Consider the following 17,336-nt stretch of genomic DNA (forward strand, 5'->3'; position numbering starts at 1 on the left):
ACTGATAAGCTAATTAACATAGGAAGCGGGGTTTAGGTAACGAATATGTATAGGCGTTAATTGAATATTCATTTGTTTCATTGTATAAATGTGGGATGGTTCCTCACTTTGGGTATGCACGCTTGTGGAGGAGCGATCCCCCGTGCATCTGCGCGCAATAAACATACCTACTTTATAACTTTCAAGTTATAGAGTCTAATTCCGCACATCACAGGGAGTAGGTAAAATATCATTCTTATGTTATCTTCATTTTCTTCCTGATACATTTTTCTTGTGTTATTCATAATAAAATATACACTAAATAGTTATTCTGAGTAAATTAAAAAACTCCATATGACATTGAACTTTGAGAAAAAAAAATGTTCTGGAGATATGTTTGGCAAAGATAAAAAATTTTATACTTCAGGCCAAAGTCTGAAGCACAAGCATTTTTATTCATATTTTTTAATAATTTTTTATTAGATTGTGTCTCTGAAGAACAGCTTTGATTTATAAGGACACGCTCGTAGGCAGATTTCAGTACAGAAAAGGATCTGGGTTTGAATCCTTTTAATGACTGAATTCAATGATGAAAGTGAGGTCAGGACGGTGAAATTCAGAACAGGAAATAAATTATTTCAAAGACAGGATGAAGCCTTGTTTTCCTTCAAGTAAATAGTTATCTCAATGAGGCAGAATTTCATCAAAAATAGGAACTCTGGAAACACAAGGCCCAGATAGACTTTGCTTCCAAAATCTGACAACAACCAAGACATGCAGCAAGGTCTGAGCCTCCAGCAAGAAGTAAGCTCCCTGTCAGACATGCCTTCTCTGAAGGGTTGGGACATATATCCCTATGGTGTTTCCACCAGCCATGAGAAGGCAGTAGCATGGTCCCTGCTCCACGGTGAGCTGAGTGATATACTCATTCCCACTCAATATGGGGACATTATTTTTTCCAGCCTCTGTGAAGGACAATGAAAATGGCTTTCCCTATGGTGTTCACTCATGCAGGGTTTGACATGTGTCTAGCTCAATGTACTTTATTACTGTTCAGCTCTTTTATTTATAACAGCAATAATAAGCTGAGATAATGTAATTGCAGCTGCTTAAAACTACTTAGTGTTTCTACACCATACCTTCCCATGCTATAGATGCATCCCATCTCCTGATATAAATCTTTTACTGCATTGATAAGTACCGTTACTCCCCTTATCAGTTTGCCACCTGTGAATGGGGGGAGTAGATGGGAGCTCACAGTAGCAAGAAGACTGTCAGTAACCTCAGAGAGCCACTCAGAGGCCATTTCATAGTGTCACAGCACATAGTTTATCTCGGTTGTCCTGTTCTTACCCCTATCAGTCATGAGCTTCCCAGATGACTCACTTGCTACACAGCAAGATACTTGCAGCAGTAAAATAAGAATTCCCCTTAATAAGGTGTTTTAAGCTTACTTTCAAATTAGTCTCCTGAGTCCTGAGAAAGGAAACTGCTAGCATCCTACTCCTGTGCTTCAAGAAATGATCAGGACTGTTTTGCCCTGATTATGCAACTTCTTAATTACAACAGACCTAAAAGCAGTCCTATAGAAACAGATCATCTCCACTCTTGCAAGAAAGGAGGTCCAATAGGGGTAGACTAGCCCATGGATGCAGTTGGTACTAGGGACCCAACATCCGTGCTGTAGGCATTTCATTAAGTCTTACTTCAGACTGGATCTTGTTCAGTCCCTCTGGTGAAGCATGCACCTCTATATAGATGGTTCAGATCTACTCCATGGAAATCTATCACAGAAGAATCGGGTTACTGCAAGTCCTTTAAAAGGCCACTCTTGCAAATACCATTCTGCCCAATTAACTCATAAAGATGATGGCAACACATTGCAGGTGCTGCCCTCATTGCCTGTACAGGGCCACCCATTCAATAATGAGCCTTATTTAACCTTAGGATCTTGTGGTAAGCCAAAGCAGCAGCAAATTCTTTGGGACACGGGACAACCAGCTGTGGGTGCAAAACATAGAATCATAGGATGGCTTGTGTTCCAAGGGACCTTTAAAGGTCATCTAGTCCAACCCTCCTGTAATGAGCAGGGACATCTTCAACTAGATCAGGTTGCTCAGAGCTCTGTCCGACTTGACCTTGAATGTTTCCAGGGATGGGGCAGCTACAGGCTCTCTGGGAAACCTGTTCCAGTGTTTCACCACCTTTATCACAAACAATTTCTTCCTGATACCTGGTCTGAATCAACTCTCTTTTCATTTAAAACCATTACTCCTTGTCTTATTGCTACAGGCCCTAGTAAAAAGTCTGTCCTCACCGTTCTCATAAGCCCCCTTTAAGTGTTGAAAGGCTGCAATAAGGTGTCCCTAAAGCCTTCTCTTCCCCAGGCTACAGGACCGCAACTCTCTCAGCCTTTCTTTGCAGAAGAGTTGTTCCATCCACCTGATAATTTTTGTAGCCCTCCTCTGGACCCACACCAATATATCCATGTTTGTCTGAGGTACTGAGGACTCAGAGCTGGAGGCAATACTCCAGATGGGGTCTCACCAGAGCAGAATAAAGGGGCAGAATTACTGTCCTCAGCCTACTGGCTGTAGTTCTTTTGATGCAGCCCAGTTATGGTTGTCTTTCTGGGCTGTGAGTGAACGTTACCAGATCAGGTCCAATTTTTCATCCATCTCTACTCCTACATCCTTCTCCACTGGCTGCTCTCAATCCATTCATCCCCCATTCTGTACTGACATTGCTAATTGCCTCGACCCAGATGCAGACCTTGCACTTGACCTTGTTAAATCTCAGGTTCATGTGGGCCCACTTCTCAAGCTTGTCCAGGTCCCTCTGAACAGCATTCCATCCCTCAGGTGTGTCAACCACACCACCCAACTTGGTGTCAGCTGTAAATTTGATACGGGTGCACTCAGTCCCACTGTTTGTGTCACTGATAAAGACATTAAACAGTACTGGTCCCAATACAGAGCCCCGAGGGACAAATACGGGGCCATGGCAGAGGTTCTCTGTCATAGAACTGTGCTTTGCTGAACAGAAGTTTGGAAGCCCATACTTGTACTGAAGGCAGTGACAGTTACCCTGTGGAAACTCACTACTCACATCTCCTGCTGTTAAATGTTTAACTAGTTTGGGGCTAGCAAGTCCACTGTGGTGGTGGCCAAACTATCCTCCTTTATTAATGCACGTGGGAAAGGCAGATAAGATCACTCAGCCCCTGAGTCTGTGGTCTGTAGAAGTGTACAAGGTCTGCTGCTGAGATGCCTTTCCTCATCGAGTCCCCAGCCCAGGGCAGCTACAATTGCATGAAGAGCAAGGGCTTTATAAACCTGCCTACCCTTGTGAACCACCAAGGCAGGTGAAAGGCAGGCAGTCTTATGCAGCCCTTGACTTCCTAGGCCCCAAAGCACAAAAGATGGAATGCTTGCCTGCCCTCAGTCTGTCACTGTACTGTGGTTTTCCTTCTTTCTTGCTACTGTGAACTCCACAGCTTCCAAGTGAACAGTGCTCCCCAGAAAAGAAAATATAGGTGAAGCTCTTCCTTGACACGGAAATTCTATGTGTTATGTGCATCCGGTTCAGCATCCATTTAGATGGCATAGGCCCTGTCTAATCTGCACTAAATGTATTTAAACCTTTTAGTTCTTTAAAGCTGATCCACTTTCTGTTTTTCCCAGCAGTAGCTTAGGTGTGACCTGTCCTGAAGAATACTCATTCCCTTCTAGAAGCTTTCAGAAAATCTCTTTTTGTTTCTTTTGTATGTTTGTTCCATAAAGCCATGGGGATCTCCATGATCCTTTAACTGTCATGGTTTTAAATCAGTTTCTAATTTCAAAGAACTACAAGGATGGCCAGTAATATCATCCAAGGTAATGATTGTCAATAATATTCCAAATATGTGTAATAAATTAGAAGCATTTAAAGCCATAGCAAAGCTTCATGATTATGATGATAATTTGTGAACCTCATTACAGAATAATTGCTTTTTAGTGTGAGTAGAAGAAGAGTAATCCTTTTTTCATGTCACTGGAAGTGTAAAACCACTTGATTTGATTTCCCCTTGGTGCTCTATTGCTTCATTTGGTACTCAGCCTTGCAAACCTACTGTAATACCCCAAATCAGAACTGGGCCCATACATTGTGTAATAGTCAGAACATTTGTATGAACTGCTATTCCTGTGATAGGCAAACCAATAACCCAGAGTAAAGTATTCCCACTAGAATGCAATAAAATCTAGTTAACTAAACAATTAGAGCATATCAGCTTTAGTTAGTTATTAGAAGTGAAGAGTTTCCTAATCAAAAATGACCAGAATAAAGAGGAGGCTGAGTGAAGTCAGTGAACTATAGCCACCTTGCAGTCTGCATGAGAAAGTATCTCAGAATGGAAGTATTTGTTTTAATTTTTCAGAGCAGCATGTGTAAAAATTATGCAGTTAAGGGAAACAAGGAAAATTTATTTTTTTTTTTTATGAAATATCTTTTCTTACCAGACAATTTCAAGCTGTTCTATCTCATCTTTGTAAAGAAGGCAGATAGGACAGATTTGGGTAATAGTGAATATGGAAATTCAACAAAACTTGGTGAAAAAAGAATTTTCCCAAATGAGAAACATTTTTCAGGTTTTGAATTTTTTTCCATCTTCAGGATAAAATGGAAAAACTATGAATTTATTCATAAACTAATTGATAAGTTGCAACTTAATTTCAGAACTTCCAGTTTTAAACCACTTCATTTTGGTTTTGACCTTTTTTATTTTTAGAAACAAAAATGACTGAGTATCAGAAGAACAAAATCAGTAGAAATGTAAAAATACATTCCTGATTTCATTCTGAAAATGTCAAAGAGGATGTTTAAACAATATCTAAATGCTTTCCAGTCTTCCTAAAAATGAGGACTTTTTCAAAAAAGCCGGACCCATTCCCATGTAACACAGTACCATTAAAAAAAAAAAAAAAAAGATTATTATATAAAGGAATTCCCAGTTAGCAGTGGAAAATGAAGCAGGGTATAAAAATAATAAATCAGTGACTATGAGATCTCAACTTAAGTATTAGTATAAAATAAAGCAATGGATCATTTAAGGTCAGCTCCTTGTCAGTAAAGGTTTGTTTTACAAGTGGATAATTCTTTTTTTTTCATCATTCATGTTTTACAAATATTATAGATACAGTAAGTAAGGGAGCCAGATGTGAACTTTTGGCTCTGAATAGAAGAGCTCTTAAGCCAGATGATACAGGTTGATAGCGGGATCCCAAGCCTGTGATCCCAAAGCCCGTGCAATCGCGCCTGTTCAACCACATGGTAATAGTGCTTATGTCAATGACCGTAACATGTCTATAGGGTCAGAGTGCCCATGAGATTTGCTTTGAACACGCCAGAGGACTCAAAGCCTCTGAATTCTTCCCTATGGACTGAGAGCTTCGGGGCTTGGCATATTGGAGTCAGCCTGAAAATTCTCAGTGATAGCCAAGACAGGCGATCTGAGAGATAAGGGTGATGAATAATTCTTACTGGGCTCATTTTAGACAAAACCTTCTTTTTTTAAGGTAATTGCTGAGGTGGAAAATGGCTTCTGCAAGGAAGTATACTGAGAGGTAAATGGATTGCTGACATGGAGAGGAGTCATCTCACCCACAGCTGGGCATTTATAATTTAAGCCTCTAAGTATACTGCATCTTTCCAAGCTGCCTCTGCAGCCCCTGGCACAGCCACAGTTTGTTCTTCCATCCTAACACAGAACAAGAAGGGGAATGAATTCACATCTGGAGGTGCGTCTTTCTACTGATTATGGCGGAAGCCTAGCTAGCTGCCCAGCTGGTAACCAGCTGAAGGTCAGTGAAACAAACCTGTCTGTACGGTACAAAATCTTGCTTGAAAGAGGACATCTTGCTTCAGTAAGGCCATGTGGCCACAGAGCTGCCTTTCCCCCAGATTTTGCCTTAAAAAAACCCCAAACATTACAAAGCCAAATGGTTTTGTTGGCTTTACCCCGTGTTGTGTTTCTCAACTTTCAGCTGGGCATAGGCAGGCGGATTCAGCCATCTCACCGGTGACACCCTTCCAGCTAGCCCAGCCTCAGTGCGGCAAGGAACACCTAGCTGCTTTAACCCTTTTGTTAACACATCCCAGTGGCTGCCTGTGGGGAGCTGAGATGACAGACAGGTCAGATTGCTGCTTATGCCATGATCACAAAGAAATTCTCCTTTCTAGCTCACTTGAGAACAAAGACATGGAAGATCCCTACAGCTAGGCCTACTAGGCCAAACTGCACTAAGAAGTACAGCAAGCACGCAGCCCAGAGGAGAAACCTTCACCACCAGAAAGAAATAGGCAACAAAGTACCAGATGATGTGCATGCAGGGAACTACATGTCAAAGAAGATGTATTTCCTGTTATAAACTTTAGATGAGAAAACAAGAGTTCCTCCTGGCTCAGGCATTCCTGATGGCAGTGAACCCACAGAGGATATTTTCTCAAGACTCAAGGAAACACTGGGGCCGGCTATGTAATAAACATCATGTGCAGTGTTTTCTACATCACCTTTCCATTTTCATCTCCAACCAGGAAAGATACACAAAAATAGGCAGTCTTTTCTGTAAATGAGGAACACAAACCCAATTGGAAATTCTTACACAGGCTTAGAATCTTTTCTATTGAAATTCTCACTGACACTTTTCCAGGTCACTTTGTGTTTTATTCAGATCCTTTAAAACATATCCTTTTGGTTTGGTGCATAAAATACCAACAAGAGGGAATTTATTAAAAAAGCATGATGCTAGAGATTAAAAAATAAAAGGCATTTGTGTGTTAGAATTTGGATTTAAAATGTAGTACACACATTGTACTGTAAAATTCTTTTGAGCTAGTCACAGTGGAAAGTATCTCCATCACAATGTATGTCTTTTCAAGTAAAATACACCAGAGACTAAAATAATTTCATTTCAGTTAATAGAAAGAGTAATAAAAGCAAACAACCCAACACTGTAAAAGCCCTAGGGATCATACATAGATACCTAGTATTTAAAAAAAAAAAAAAAAAAAAAAAAAAAGGTGAGGGGGTAATGTCACACTAGAAAGCTATATTTTGAGACTTCAGGTCACTTTTCCTACAGTTCTCTACTGAATGTTAAATTCAGTGCTGTAAAACAGCTCCTCTCCCAAGCTGCTAGGAGCAAACTGCATTCCAGATGAATACAAAAATAATCCAGAATAAGGCACAGCTCTTACTGCCTCAGCCTCCTAAAATTAAGAGCAAGCAAACATCTAGCATAGAGAGCCTCCTATTACAGCGATGGGGAAAATGCATGACATAATAAACCAAAGCACTGTCAGTTACAAGATATTTGTTCAGATAATTTGTGCATACAAAAGGCACAAATCCTTTGCAAAGTGATAGCATTCCAGAGTGTCTTCAATCATTCTGGCACACAAAATAAACCACATCCATTTGTACAATGTGAGAAAAGATTGTAGTGGACTGCTGACATTTGAGAAGGTGAATATTTTGTCTGCCTCTCTTCACATCTTTTTCTAAGACAACAGCAACAGCCTTCTAGTTTCTGCCCGAGACCAGGCTGAAGGTATACCTGGAGAATAAAAGGTAGGATTCTCTTTAGAAAGACTGGAACAAGATGCCTGACAGCTTTTGCACACTGTTGACAGTTTGTCTTATAACCTGACGTTCACCATGAGCCTGTCTACATCACAGATGTTTCAGGACTGATACCTTCCAGCCTCATTCAACAGGAGTCTGCAACAATCAAGACAGCCCCTGAGTTGGGAGGTTTTATCTCCAACATGCTTGGAACAAACTACAGATAGTGGTGTAATATGGTGGGCAAGAGTACAAGCCAGCTTGGAAAACTAGAGCTGAAGATGACATCATAAATTTCTCAAATACTGATGCCATATCTGGTATGAACTAATTGAATAATATCCTGTCTGTCCCAATATGCACAAGTCCCAGCCTTCCATCAAAATATTCCTCATCTGATGAAGACATCATTGGCCCCTGAGAGTCACTGTAAAGTGCCACTCTTTTTCAGTCCCCATCAGCTGGCTACACAAAGTCAGATGTGCATCATTGATATTTCCCTATCCATTACAACAAGACCGTTATACCAAGGACAGAAACAATGAGCATTGCTTATAAATATGTTGATAAAAGCACAAAACATGATGCAAAATGATTGAGGAAAAAACTATCACCCTTTTTTTTTTTAAAATGTCAATGCTTATATATAGCCCTGTTTCCCTACATTAGTATTCTAGCCAGCCAAAGTCTATCATTTATATGCATAATCTAGTTTCATTTGCTGTGCTGACAGTTATATAGTAATAAATGGTGCATATAGATTGATAATGGGATAGACTGCATTTTGTGCCCACCTACTCATCAGCCATGTTTCTGAAAAAATAACAATGTAGACAATCCCTTATGGGGATTGACCCTAAGGTCTCCCCTTGTCTTTCCACCTCCACCACCCCGCCCCAGCCCCCAATTCCCAAGGATGTTTGAATGAGACAGCTTTTGCTTCTCCAAGCCAGACTGCTCTACCACTGTCATCTGAGCACAAAAGCTTTAGAGAGAACAGTAAATACACTGGAAATCTTTTATTAGCATGACAGCAGCATACATTCTGGTCTGGATCTGTGTTTCTTTGTGCTGGCTGCTGTACATGCTGCAAGACTATAATCTAGATGCACACAAATGTGTTGGAAAATGCAGCCAACAGAACAGAAGGGAACAACAACTAGATCAAGGGGAACACATGGTTACGTGTGCAAAAAATTTGCATGTTCTGAGCCTCATTATTGTGAGAAAATTTAAAATAAATGAACACAGTTCATTAACTAATTCACACAGACTACATGCCCAGCCAACAGCAATTTATTGTCAACATCAGTTCAGTGGTGCACCAGAAAATGGGCTTGAAAGAGCTTGCCAGGCAGCTGGGTTTTATAATGGTGTTTGAAACACATGGGGAGGGATGGAAAAGGCATCAGGGTGGTGGGGGAAGAAGCAAATTAATATGTAACTGGGAAAAAGAAGAGCAAAGAGGGGAAAGAAAAACAAGTCACAGTGCACTGGAAAAGTTACTTCCTATTGAAAAAATGCAATTTTCCATTAAAATTCAGAAACCATGAATTTTGAGTTCATATCTAACTCCAGGCAATATTTAGAAGCAGCTTTGTTGTTACAATTCATATAACTCTGAATTAATTTTCAGAGGTTACTAGAAACAGCTGATACTCTCATTAGTGAAATTAACAAAGAGGTTCAAAACAAGAAGTGTTTTGAGAACACAAATTACATTTAGTCCCTTGAAAATTAAATTGTGCTGCTAATAGAAATTACCCAAGAGGCAACAAAATTCCATGACAGTTCAATTTTCTAAAACCCATCCACATCACAATGATCTCTGAGAGGATACCAGCCATTAACATGTAACAATGTCTGGAAAAAGATCTGTTGTACTCACCTACAAGTCTAAAGTCTTCCTTTCCTCTGCACATCTTCTGTGATGGTAAAAGCTTCTAGAAGAAAGAAAATGAGGCAAGGAGTGAATGAGAATGAGAGAGCAAATGAATTAATTAGTAAGTCTGTAGACTAGTAGGCAGGGCAATTTCTAGAAAGAAGAACCTGGGTTTTTGTGTTCCCTCAGATAACTTTTTTGTAGTCTGTATGGATCCTTCCTCAGTGATACAAAATAGTGAAAAGTAAGAAACCTGGCTGTTTTGGCATGCGAGTCTTTATGTGATTCTACCCCAAAGTGTGCTCCATATTTTCTGCATCCGCCTCCCACTGATTCATTACAGCATAAGCAAAAATCCTTTAAGCATAGAAATAAGGTATTTCAATTTGCACAAAACTATTGAAATTAAAGATATTGCAAATACAAAGACCAGATATTTTAAAAGACATTCTGAAACACAATCTGAATTCTTGAAGTAAGCTATTGAGGTTTTTTTATATCTGCTTTGGAATTTGCATCACCTAAAAATAAATAAATACAGAATTAACAAATTAAAACCTACAATTCCTAGCTGTTATAAAGCACTTCATATTTTTCAAAGTGCTCTAGACACATTAAATACCTAACTAATTGCTCCAGAAGCCAGTCTGACAAACTTCACTGCATGCTGTGCACTGAGAAACTGTTGCTTGATTTAAGGTTTGTGTTTACTACCCTTTATTTTTCTGATTCTAATCAAACAAGAACATTAATGTTTTTAATTTGGCATGGCTTTTTTGGTTACATTATAAATACTTAAATATCATTGAGCTTACCCACCTTAAATTCATTAAAACTAGTAAACAAGTTTACCGCTAGATTTTTCTGCAGAGTATAAATACTAAATTTCCCTCTTGTGCAGTTAAACAGGGTGTTTATAGTGGTTAACCCTTTAGGATATCCTCTTACCTGATCAGTGTTATCCAAGCAATGAAAAGGTCGTAATAACTTCTGTCTTTTCTGCCTTTTAAAATACTTAGCACACAACCATGATAGTCCATCTGTTAGACTTACCCAAAACTTCTGAAGCTGGGGCTTGCAGCGATGGACAAATTGGAAGTTTGTTGTTTTGTTTTGTTTTTAAAAAAGGACATATTTGAAGTTTTTCAAGATGCAGTTGTCGCAGAGTGCTGCATAATAACATGTAGACTCCCCTTCTCACAAAATGTTGGACCAGATGATCCTTCAAGGCCAGAGTATCAGAGAATCATAGAATCATTTCCATTTGAAAAGACCTTTCAGATCGTCATGTCCAACCATTAACCCAGCCCTGCCAAGCCCACCACTAAACCATGTCCCTAAGCACTGCATCTGTGTGTTTTCTAAATACCTTCAGGGGTGGTGATTCTACCTCCCTGGGCAGCCTGTTCCAGTGCTTCACCAGCCTTTCAGTGAAGAAAGTTTTCTTAATATCTAGTCTAAACCTTCCCTGGCTTAACTTCATAACTTGAGGCCATTTAGTCTTGTCCTGTCACTTTTTATCTGGGAGAAGAAACCTCTCCCCACCTGCCTACAGCCTCCTTTCAGGCAGTTGCAGAGAGAAATTAGATCCCCTCTGAGTCTCCTCTTCTAAATGCCCCCAGTTCCCTCAGCTGCTCCTTGTAAGACTTGTGCTCCAGACCCTTCACTAGTCTCATCTGCCCTTCTCTGGACACACTCCAGCACCTCAACGTCCCTCTTGATGTAAGGGGCCCAAAACTGAACACAATATTCAAGGTGCAGCCTCACGTGCTGTTGGCCGCCTTGGCCACCTGGGCACACTGCTGGCTCATGTTCATCCATCCATCAACCAGCACCCCCAAGTCCTTTAGTTTTTAGTTTAGAATTGCCACAAATCAAAGTAAAAGCCTATTTTCCAGGTAAATCATTACTAAGCAAGTATACAGAACCATTTCTATGCCCGCTCACTCTTGTTTAAACAGCCATGTTACAAAGAAGAGTACTACAAACACCAGTAAAAAAATATAGTTATGCTTTATGCCAATTACCAATCTGACAGGCCAGCCATACATCAAATTTGACAGTCTGCTGAAGACAATGGGTTTTTTGGTATGATCATTTACCGATCAAAAGACTCAGCGATAACACAACCCCACAGTGAAAGACTCTGGAAATCAAAAGATGAGATTCATCCATTCTGGATATTGCATATGCGTGATTAGGGAAAGCACAAGAGAGCAAGGAATGTCTCCTCATGGGGGTATGAGGGCTATTTCATAACATCTTACTTTGTGGGACTCCTTCCACTGACAAGACTTACCAATGAGGTACATCTTTGTATTTTAACCTTAAACTCATGGCAGAGATCACTGCATGGAATGCAGCAATGACAGACTCACTTGACTTGTTGTAACAGTTTGTTCAATATGCCAGAGACAACCTATATGCTAGATACAGCTCACCGTTACCCCTACCTGATGATCCCACTCTGTACCAGAACACTTTTAGTAAAAGAATGCATCATAGCCAAATGCAACACAGCTAGCAATGGGGCTGGCTTTTCTGGTCATTTGCTAGTGTTTTTGACTTTTGTCATTATTCTATAGCCATGGCTTTGCTATATTTCAGTTTATTTTTTTGTTCTGATGTCTTTCCAGTTAACATGTTACTTCTAGCCTCTGGAACGTCCTCACAGAGCAAGCTCTGACAACAATTAGCACTTCTGAATTGTTTCCTTCAAGCCATCTCCTTATTCCCTCCCACCTCTTGTTGCCTTCTGGCCTTGCAAAAGAATCAGCTGTTAGCTTATTAAATTTGGAGCTACTGCATCTATTCATTTCCAGGACCAGTAGATCTCAAGGACTTGACACTGTAATATATGTTAACAGTATCATCTTTTTGCTCTCTCCAACCAGGTGTTCCATTTAATCAGCTACCCCATTACTTAGTCAATGAACAATTCATACACCATAAATTCTTTAATAAAGACTGGGACAGAAACTACATTAATCTGCTGCTACCTTTCACCTGGAATCTTTCCATGGACACAGAATATTTCATACCTGTAGGCCATAAATATCTTGGTTATAGACACTGCAGACCTGCGGAGGAAAAAACCAAAGCAAAAACAACAGAGAAAGAGATTGCTGCAGACCTTACTCTGCTGTTCAAAGAGAGAGGCCATTACCTCTTTTAGCCTTTGGGTCACTCCTGTTTCTACTGTGACTCCAGTGTTACAGAATACACAGCAAAAGTCACACATCTGAGAGCTTATACAAGAAATGGATATGGGAAGATGGAGTACCACTGAACTTTATAGTATCACTGCACATGCAAGGCTTCTGGTGCAAAGAAAAGTCTTCCTTAAAAAAGAACAAAGTAATTTCTTCCCCTATATAGAACACAAATCCAGCCTGTGATGAATGCTTGGCTTTGCTTCCCACACAAGCTCTATGGCCAGTCACCTACCATGCTAGTAAGAGGATGAAGCATGCTACCCAGACACAAGAGATTCAGCAAGTTGGATGAGAAAATTAGGTTTCCACACCCAACTGGTAAAATTCTGTATTGTTGCACACTTCAGTCACCTATGTACTATGGACAAAACTCAGCAAACTTTTCAAAGATTCCTGAAAGAGTTTTGAAATGTGGTGTGTCTGTGACCCATCAGTCTTCGCAAAACTATTGTTAGTAGAGCTGGAAAGGACCTCAGGAGGTCAGCTAGCCCACCACTGTACCCAAAGGAAGATCAGCTATATCTATGCATTTCTGGCAGGTGTTTGCTTGATCTAATTTGACCTCCAGACCTTCACTGATGGTGATTTCTTCCTTTTCCTGCAGAATATTGCAGTGTTTAGTCCCTCTTAGGTAAGAGGTCTCCTCATAGTAAACATTGCTGGAATTTAATTTCATTACTTTTCCAATTTCTTTGGGCATGGAGGCAGGCTGTTAAATACCTTAATCTTACACCAGCTTTTATCTACTAAAGTTACCATTATCATGTCTCCATCCCCTCCATCATCCAGTTTCCTTTTTTTGTTCTCTGCTAGGACACCACCCCCTAACCCCCACCCCCTTGCTCCCAGTATTTCTCTGCTCTCCTGTGGACTTGACACTGTCATACAGTGGAAGAAGCCTCAGTGTATATCTTGGTTGCTTCAAAAGTACTTTAATGAGGTGACCTATATTTCAAGAATGTGCTCTATAGGGGAATGTATAAACTGTTACCACCAGGAGCTGTTGGGACAACTGTAGCATCCATTCTAGAGGCTGCTAATGCTTTGTGATCACTTCAGTAATCACATCATCCATTTTTACTGCCTCCAACAACAGATGGAAATGCTGCTGGATTAGTCAGTGCCTTGGGTACCTCCTTTGGGCCTTGTCAACATTTTCTGATATATCACTCCACCTAATGTGAATAATGATTTTGCCAGTTCTTTCTTCCTTCATTCATGTATCTCTTTAGGATAATACACAAATAAAACACAACCCAGAAAGGTTCCATTGCCTCTGTAAGCTTGGCAGTATGTGGAATGGCTATTTCAGAGGCCCAGAAGGCCTTAGGACTTTATCCAAACATTTCAGCAAGGGGAAAAGTAGCACAAATAATGCAACTTCAAAAGCATGCAGACACTGTCTTGCATCCTCCCTGTTAAATTGAGCTTATGTTTATAAAATAGCATTCAGAAAAAAACAAATAGTGATAATGGTGAATAGAGCTAGTTCAAAGCTTCCTAATAAACCATGCATGTTTCCATTCTTTTTTAAAAAACATGTACTGTTATTAATTAGGGGAGGGAGGTGTTAGAAACAAACAAAAAAACCAAAACACAAAGGTTTTAGTTTAGAAACAAATTTTTAGAAGTAGTTCTTCTCTAGAAAATAATTTTAATGTTTCCATTTTATAAAGTATCCTGACCTATGGTGTTTAACCTTTGACATTTTAAAGAAAGCTGTCTGGTGCAGAAGATCGTCTCTCAATATGCTAAATCTTGATCTTCATCCCACCTGGGAAGGAACAACCCTCTGCACCAGCACAGGATGGGGGCTGACCAGCTGGAAGGCAGCTCTGTGGAGAAGGACCTGGGAGTGCTGGTGGACAGCAAGTTGCCCATGAGCTGGCAGCATGCCCCTGTGGCCAAGAAGGCCAATAGGACCCTGGGGTGCATTAGGAGGAATGTGGCCAGCAGGCTGAGGGAAGTGATCCTCACCCTTTACCCTGCCCTGGTGAGGTGCATCTGGAGTGCTGTGTCCAACTCTGGGCTCCCCAGTTCAAAAGAGACAGGGAACTAGTGGAGAGGGTCCAGCAGGGGACCACGAAGATGATCAGGGATACTGAAGCATCTCCATTATGAAGACAGGCTGAAGGAGCTGGGCCTGTTTATCCTGGAGAAGACTAAGAGGGGATTTTATCAATGTCTACAAATGTCTCAAGGGCCAGTGCCAAGAGGATGGGGCCAGGCTCTTTCCAGTGGTGCCCAGTGACAGGACAAGGGGCAATGGGCACAAACCGTAGCACAGGAAGTTCCACCTGAATATAAGCAAGAACATCTTTACTTTGGGGGTGACGGCACACTGGAACAGGCTGCCCAAAGAGGGTGTGGAGTCTCCTTCTCTGGAGACATTGAAAACCTGCCTGGATGTAACTCTGTGCAGCCTAATCTAGGTGAATCTGCTTTAGCAGGGAGTTGGACTAGATTGTGTCCAGAGGTCCCTTCCAACCCTGACCATTTGTTTATTTCCCCATGCAAGCTCCAGCATTTAGCAAAAAGCCTTGCAGCTAATAAAGCATCTTTGTTTCAGTCCTACAATGGATTAATTTGGGATTGCAACTCTTACTCTAGACTCTACCTTACTGTGACTCTTCCAGACTTTTGATCACTTTCCAATGTATGTTTTCCAGTTCTACCATATCACTTGTAGGAAAGGAGCCACACAATATTTACAGTATAAATTGAGAATTATAATGGCATAATGATGTCTTCCATTTTTCTGCTTTCTTTCCTAGTAATTCCAAATAATATATATATTTTTTTATTTCTTCATTGCCACTGAACTTAGTTATATTGATAGAAATGTTTCCTCAATATCATCTCTTCTCACAGCATAAATATTTTTTAAATCATGCCTTTCTGGGATGGACAGGAATATTCTTGATAAGTTGTCTGGTTCATGTTAATCTAAATTAGCATAAAAGAATTTTGTCATTTAGACGTTTCTAGAAAAGAGTGGGAGTGTATTTCAAGGGTTGTGTATGAGGTACAGAACATGTACTGAGCTGTGGGCTCATGGTGCTAGCCTCTCTAATTCATGTTCAGGTCAAAACTCTTGTAAATTCAGACCAAAGAGACAATAAACTTGATGTTGATATACACCCAAAGGTTGTTCTACTTTAATTAAGACCAATGTATAAACTAATTTACCACAGTAAGCTTAACTAATAGGAAAGAAGCGTGAATGGACAAAAATGTATGTATACTGGGGGTTGTACTAGCCTAATCAGCTTAGGTTTTAAATCAGTTTTGATTAAATTAGCATACCTTTATGTGTGGATAATTCTAGCATAGGTAGATGCTTCCAATTGGTTAAGTCTTAACAGCATGTTAAGTGTTTTATGTGCAGAGTACACAGCTTTTTTAATTAGCAGCAGAGACCTAATTTCAGGAGCAGCCTTCTGTTTTTACTGTAGCCAAAAAAGGAGGATAAACACAGAAGGTGGAAAGCAACATACAGAGATGCTGTTACATAGTATAGCACATGATTCAACAACTCAGAGATGGGGAACTCACATTGTCAGCAGATTTACTCACTTCTTAAACAAGAAAAGTCATTCAGAAGTGTCAACTACCATTACAATGGCCACCACATTTGCAAAGCAGTGCAGACTAATTGCAACAAAAGGACAAAGAAAATCTCAAGGCTGCAAACCATTACTTTAATATTCTGAAGGTTGATATGTCAAAAATGTACCTTGCCCCTCACTTTCTATTGCAAATATATAGATCATACTCTTAAGAGTCCTGTCTTTTTGAATATCATAAGGACACACAACAATAAACTTAAATACCATTTCTGTATCCATATATTACACATACAGTTCATGTTACCAAGCCCCACAGAGCCTGGTGATAACTGCTTATGCGTTCACAGCTGGTCTCTGGAAAAAGCAAGGGCATTAGGTTTAGCCTTCAGTGCAGTATGTTGCATTTGCTATGGGCTAGGAATGTGTGTGGCTAGTTACCCAGATCAGCCAAATGACCCAGGAAAACTTTTAAGTCACAGTGGTAAAACTTTATCTGAACCCAAGTCTACAAGGTTAACTGCAGAAAAACAGAAATGATAAAATATTTCTGATTAGCCCAGGAAATTTTATATTCCTGCTGATGGTGAGCAGTAGGCAAAAGGAGCATTGTGAGCAACTACCCCATAGATGGATTAGGCTAATATCATACATGGATAAGTACCTAAAAAGCCTCACATGTCTATGTAGGGTTCTAAATTGGAATAAAGATAACCCTTCTTCTCCTGTGTGCTTTGCAAGCACCATGGGCAAGAGAAGCCTGGAGACTCACTCTGATGACTATTGTTTTCTCTGAAAGGGCACAGAGTCAGAAAAAGGGTGATAATAGCCATGTTTCACTTTCATATTATCCCTGGATAAAGGATGGACACAAACAAGGGACTAAGGAGTGAATCACCTTTCAAGACAACAGCAGAAAATCTATCAAGAGTTTTTTCATAAATATTCCTTTGCAAAAGTATCCTCACATGTCACAGCACTCTCCATACTATCAAGCTTCAACAAGGTCTTTTACCATCACATACCAGCATACACTTCATATAGTCCCTCTGCTGCCTTCTCCTCACCTCATCCAGAGCCCACTCTCTCCC

General features: G+C 40.2%; 1 long non-coding RNA gene across 1 annotated transcript in view; it reads left to right on the forward strand.

The window, feature by feature from the left end:
- LOC308060276 overlaps positions 1-10,579 on the forward strand; it is a 33,152-nt gene extending 22,573 nt beyond the window's left edge. Inside the window, exon 2 of the long non-coding RNA XR_013926657.1 lies at positions 215-10,579. This is a non-coding gene — a long non-coding RNA (uncharacterized lncRNA). The remainder of the gene's footprint in view (positions 1-214) is intronic.
- Positions 10,580-17,336: the final 6,757 nt, after the last annotated feature.

Source organism: Falco punctatus (assembly GCF_963210335.1).
Source record: "Falco punctatus genome assembly, chromosome: 1".
Lineage (NCBI taxonomy): Eukaryota > Metazoa > Chordata > Aves > Falconiformes > Falconidae > Falco > Falco punctatus.